Raw genomic sequence first — 6,238 nt, 5'->3', positions numbered from 1 at the left:
TCTCTATTTTATTTTTTGAATGTTCCAATGATCCTTCTTAGTAAAATTCACTTAGTTATTTAAATGAGTGCAGCTTTTGATTTATTTACGAATTCACTAGCATAACCGCATTTTTTGATTACATATCAATAAAAGTAACATCAATAACATAATCCTATTAGTTACTACATTAATCATTCCTATATATCTGATCACACTTTCCAGCTGGCAACTTTCTGCTATAACCAGGTTGACCATAACCAAGAAACTCACATGAGATATTTTAGTGACTACAGTATTGAGAAGTTTTCTAGTTTACAGCTAGAGACTGATTGGTCTTCAGTGTATGACTCAGTTGAAGCAAATTCTAAGTTTGATAATTTTTATAATGAAGTTTCCTATTATTTTGATACTTCATTTCCAAAAAAGGTAGTCAAGATAAAAAAAAATCTGGTGACTCCAGGTGGATAACTACTGAGTTGAGAGAAATTAGTAGAAGGTTAACCGAGTTATCTGAGCTGAACAAAGTATATAAAAATGGTTTATATCAGAGGGAATATCAAGAACTTGAAATAAAAAATCAGGATAAATTGAAACATGCTAAAAAACTAGCAATGATGATAGAATCTCTTCTGCTAATAATAAAGTGAAAGAATCCTGGAAAATCATCAAGGAAACTCAGACTGGTTATTCTGGCAATGCAATACCTTATCTAGAAAGTGCTGAAGATAGGGTCCTTCTTTCTGATGATTTTGCTATATGCAACCTTTTTAGTGAGTATTTTTCAACTGTTAGCAGTAGCATATCCAAACCTGATACTAAAAATATTAATTATATGTTATCTTCACATCAAAGTATTTTTTTATATCCAGCAACTAAGATCGAAATTGAAGAAGTTATCAAAAAAGTTTATAAGAAAAAATCGTTCGGTATTGATGAAATTCCTGGTCTTGTTATAAAAAACGTTGCCAATGTAATTTCTGAGCCTTTGACTCATATGGTTAACTCCACTTTCATAGAGGGGAGGTTTCCTGATATAGTGAAAAGGTTTTGCCAATATACACACATTGGAAAAGTCTAGGGATATTTTTTAAAATGGCAATAATTTTTTTTTAGATCGCTTTAGGAAAAAAAAAGTTGACGGGTGATTATTAAACGAATGTAACTTACAACAAAATTTATTAATTGGTCAAAAATACTGAGTTCGCATATAAGCAAAACTAAAAAAAAATATGGCTCTTCTTTAGCACCCCAAAAAAAATCATAATACAAAAAAAATTGGAATCAGTACAAAGTATGGCCTCCACGCTGGTTTATTACGGCCCTACATCTATCGTGCATCGACAAAATGTCATCGATGTCAATGTCTTGTTGAGGTACATTTGCCCATTCAGCGATTAAAAGCTCTCTCAATTGAAACGTTGTGTGAATGTTCCCCATATGCGGAGTAATTCTTCGTTGAAGCATGTCCCACACATGCTCGATGGGATTCAGGTCCGGTGATTGTGCTGGCCACGGCAATACATCAACTCCTTCGTTGGTGAGCCAGTCAGTCACTAGACGCGCGACATGTAGACGAGCATTATCGTGCATTAGGTGGAAGTTTTCACCAACAGCACCAGAAAACGGACGGACGATAGGTAGAAGAATGGTGTCGAGGTACTGTCTAGCTGTGAGGGAGCGATCGGTTCTGCCGCCAATCATGATTCCGCCCCATAGCATTACTGTACCACCTCTGTATGTGTGGACTTCCTGGACGTGTCTCAAACGTTCATTATTTCCAGGTCGTCTCCACAGTCTTACTCGACGAGAATCTGGATGAAATCCAAATCTGGATTCGTCTGTAAACAAAACTGTGGCCCAATCATTTGCATCCCAGTTTTGATGTTCTTGACACCACTCTAATCTTATACCGCGATTGCCTCTCGACAAAAGTGGACATCTAAGTGGCCTTCTGTTGTGGAGATCTGCTTCATGCAGTTGATTTCTGACAGTATCACGACCAATGGTTACCTGGTGCGTCTGCTGCAACACGTTAACCAACTCAGGTGCTGTGATTGTCGGTTGTCTTCTTGCGGTTAAGACCAAAAATCGGTCTTGAACTGCAGTTGTAGCGCGTCCTCGCCCTGAATGTTGTTCGACTGAACTGCCAGTTTCACGGAAACGAAGCCACAATCGACTGATAACACTTTGGGAGACCCCCAAACGAAGAGCTACATCATTTTGTCGCATGCCACCTTGAAGAAGCCCTAAAGCTCTATTCATCTCAGCCAATGGTAAGTGATGGCGTTCCATGTTAAAGCACAATATTTCCAGTTTAATTGCTGACGAGGGCTCGAGATCTGACTGTGCTACTTGTCAGTTTTCTATGATTATTGAATACTGTTTCTATCAAAGATTATATGATTACTTTGAATCATTCAGATTATTTTCTTCTAGTCAGAATGCTTATAGAAGAAATAAATCCACAGTTTGTGCAATCGATCAACTCATTAAACATATGTTGGAAATCTTGGAAAACAAACAGCAGACTCTGGGGTTATTTTTTGATTTGAGCAAAGCTTTTGACCTCGTTGACCATGACATACTGCTACACAAATTGCAGTTTTATGGTATCTTTAGATCTTACCTGACTGTCCATAGTCAGCTGGTCTGTGCGAATGGAAATAACTCTGTAGGTAAATGTATAGTAAGAGGGGTACCTCAAGGCTCTGTTTTAGGACCTCTTTTATTTTTTGTTTTTATTAATGATCTTCTGAAATTTTAAGCTTCCATTACTATAATTTTCGCGGATGACACTAACATCTTGGTATCTGCAGAAACTATGTCCGAAGTAATTGTCAAAGCTAATGAAGTAACTGATCAAATTGAGGAGTCGTGTTCTACAAATGGCCTGCTGCTAAATTCTGCCAAATCTCAAATGCTCAACTTTGTTACTAAAAATATAACTATTGATAAAAGCTATTTGGTAAGATTAAATAATGAAACTTTACATCAAGGTAATTGTACTAAATTCTTGGTTGTTGATATTGATAATAAACTTACCTGGAGGTTCCATGTTGATAGTGTCAAACTGAAGCTCAGTAAACATATATATTTACTTCATAGGTTGAAACAGTCTCTTTTGATGTTCTCATGCTTTAATACCACAGTTTAATTCAAGTCAGTGATTTCCTATGCTCTTGAACAGTGGGGCTTATCAGCTAAAGCTGATGAAGTGTTTGCTATTCAGAAAAAGGTAATCAGAATTCTGGCTGGAGCATCTTCAAGTGCAAACTGCAGGCCATTATTCATTCGTTATAGTGTATTATAAATGCCTAGTTTGTACATCTTCCAAACTCTGATATATATATATATATATATATATATATATATATATATATATATATATATATATATATATATATATATGCTGTGAGATTAAACTATATAATAAACTTAGTGATGACATTGAGTCCTCAAACATCAATGTCTTTAAAAGGCAGCTGAAGGTTTTTCTATTGCAGAAAGCAGATTACTCTGTGGATGAGTTTCTCCTTGAATCATAATTTGATTGAAGCTTAGTAATTTTATTTAAGTTATGCTTTGTATTTGATTTTTTATAATAGTTTGACCTGTTGTATCAGCCAGTATTTTATGATGATGTTTGCTTAATGTGATTGTAAATGAAAACTGATTCAATAAATGTTTGATTCCGAATGAGGTAATTATTTAACCAAGATACAATCTGATCCCCCTGGAGGAGAGAAAGAACAGATTGCTGTTCATTCACAAATGGATAAAAAACTCCTTCAGGTTCTGATGCAGGTGTAAACATTCTGACTTAACAGTCAACTGATTTGGATTCTTGGCCACACTAGCCTGGAGGGTAATGAAGCTTGTGGCTTCTTTGCAAGACAGAACTCATCAAGCGGTTTTATTTGACCAGAAAACTGAACACTGAAAGATTTGACAATATTTTGAATGATAGCCAGGGCCGTAGTGAAAAGAAAAACCAAACCGGGGGGGGGGGAATCCAAATTTTCCTAACCCCACCAGCAAAATTTCCCAACTTTCAAAAAAATGAAAGTGAGGGATTAGTTACTACTATAATATATTAATTTTCTTACTGAGCTATCCAAGGATTGGCTGAATGCTTATGCCCGTTAGGGTATGCACAAACAAAAATAAATTTTGGTAATTATAAAAATAATAATGGGAACTATTCTACTTTGGACCAACGTCCTTGGTCTTCCCCATGTATAGGAATATTCAATACAAATGAAAGGAAACAACACTTAAATAATATTGTGCTTTTTCTTTCCTTCTATTATTTTTTCTATCTTCACGTCCCGAAATTTCCCAACTTTTCCGAGTTGAAAAAACAGCGAAAAGTTGAGAATTTTGTAAAATTGTCACTTCAAAGTTTTTGGACTGTTCAGGACTGTTCTCTTGGGAGAAATTTTTTGAAGTTTTCAAACAACTCAGAATTTCAAAGTATGGTATCTCCAAGTTAGGCATGTTGGGAAACTCAACCTTCTCCTGGTTCTTTCCCTTTTCTTATTACCTCTCCCTTTCTTTTCTCTCATTTTTATTTTTCAGATTTTTATTAATTTTTTTACTATTATTTTTTTCTATCTTCACGGCCCAAAACTTCCCAAGTCGAAAAAGCAGGGGGGGGGAGGCTCCCCCATGGCGACGGCCCTGATGATAACCCCTTTCAAAAGAATGTGTTGAAGAGATTTCAAATGAATTGGCCATCCATCTGTCACTCTGTCTGTTAGAAAAATGAGGTGAATTTTTATTTTTCTTAAAAAAATATTTATTCAACAATTTCTATTTTGCCTCCTTAAAAGTAGTTTCTCTCAGATATAATACACTTGAGCCAGCGGTTTCTCCCATCCTTGAAGCAGTTCTGATATACACTTTTTGGTACGTCCTTGAGCTTTCCCACCGATTCGATTTTTATCTCCTCAATCGTCCCAAAATGTCGTCCTTTGATGAGTCTCTTCAATCTTGGGAACAGGAAAAAGTCACAGGGAGTCAAATCTGTTGAATACGGTGGCTGGATGGCAATGGAAGCTTGTTTGTGCCATTGTATGGAAATTGGTGGAAAGTTTTTGAACATTTACTATAGAAAATTTTTTTCTTCTCATTGTCTAGTCATCAGATTTTGATTAAATAATTGATAAAAAATTTCTGTTTCTGATTTATTGCTTCCAGGTATAAGTATAAGTTTGAAAATGTCCTTATAGGACGAAACTGAAGTAACGTTAGTTAAAAATAAAAGTGATAAAAAACATAGAAAGCTTCCATATTTGTCTCTTGAACAAATATTTCATATTTTGTGGACCTGTTTTTCATTTTTCCTGCAAATCATATTGTTTCGAAAGATATACAGGGTGGCTCGTTTTCAACTCAAATAATTTGTAGCTCCCGAACCATATGTTTTATACTTTGTTGAAATCTGCTCATCATGAAGCATCTGATAATGCGAAACAATATAAGGTGATCCATTCAAAAAAAATTGGTGACATGCTCTGGGAGTGCGATAGGGGAAGTAACATCAAATGTGAATATAATATCAAAATGTGTCCCCCGGTATACTATTGTTGACGTGTTTTTCCATTTTTCTTGAAAATGATTGTACCAAAAGTTATTCAGGGTGGCTCGTTTTAAATGGAATGCACTGTATATTATATGTACATCCTACTCAGATGCCACAGTTCACAGGAAAGCTCAAAATTTTGTTTATATGCCAATATTTTACCAATTACGAGCCATTGGTTGATTCATTAAGAGACCGATAATAGTACGTAGGTACTCAAAGATGCTCAAAGATAATAACGGGGGTTGAGAGATTCTGTAACGTTAGATATTACATGGCTGACGGACTGCGATTAGCCATGATGCTCTCAAGGTGGCTTGGGGAGCATAGCAGTCGTCGCTGTTAATACTCAAAAAATAAAATGAAGAGTATATGAAAGCTTATTTAGAGCCCCTTTCATACCGAAAAGAACAACAAAAACACATGCAACGGCCATACCACGTTGAAAAGTGCCAGTTCTCGTCCGATCACTGAAGCCAAGCAACGTCGAGCGCGATTAAGGCTTTGGCACACAGAACGCGGTCTGTCGCGGCGGGCTGCTATCGCACGATCTTCGCAGCGGCAAAGCGATCTATAATGCCACACAGGTTGCGAAATTATTATGTGTTCGGTTGGGCATGTGTTCGCAATGTCCAGCTTTGACGAAGAACTTATTCTCCTTCTCTTTGCTCT

The sequence above is a fragment of the Leptinotarsa decemlineata genome, unplaced genomic scaffold (assembly GCF_025532065.1).
Source record: "Leptinotarsa decemlineata unplaced genomic scaffold, Ldec_3_MD MMD2_P_RNA_scaffold_12, whole genome shotgun sequence".
In the NCBI taxonomy this organism is placed as follows: Eukaryota; Metazoa; Arthropoda; class Insecta; order Coleoptera; family Chrysomelidae; genus Leptinotarsa; species Leptinotarsa decemlineata.
The sequence above is the reverse complement of the archived record's forward strand: the minus strand, read 5'-3'. Positions refer to the sequence as shown.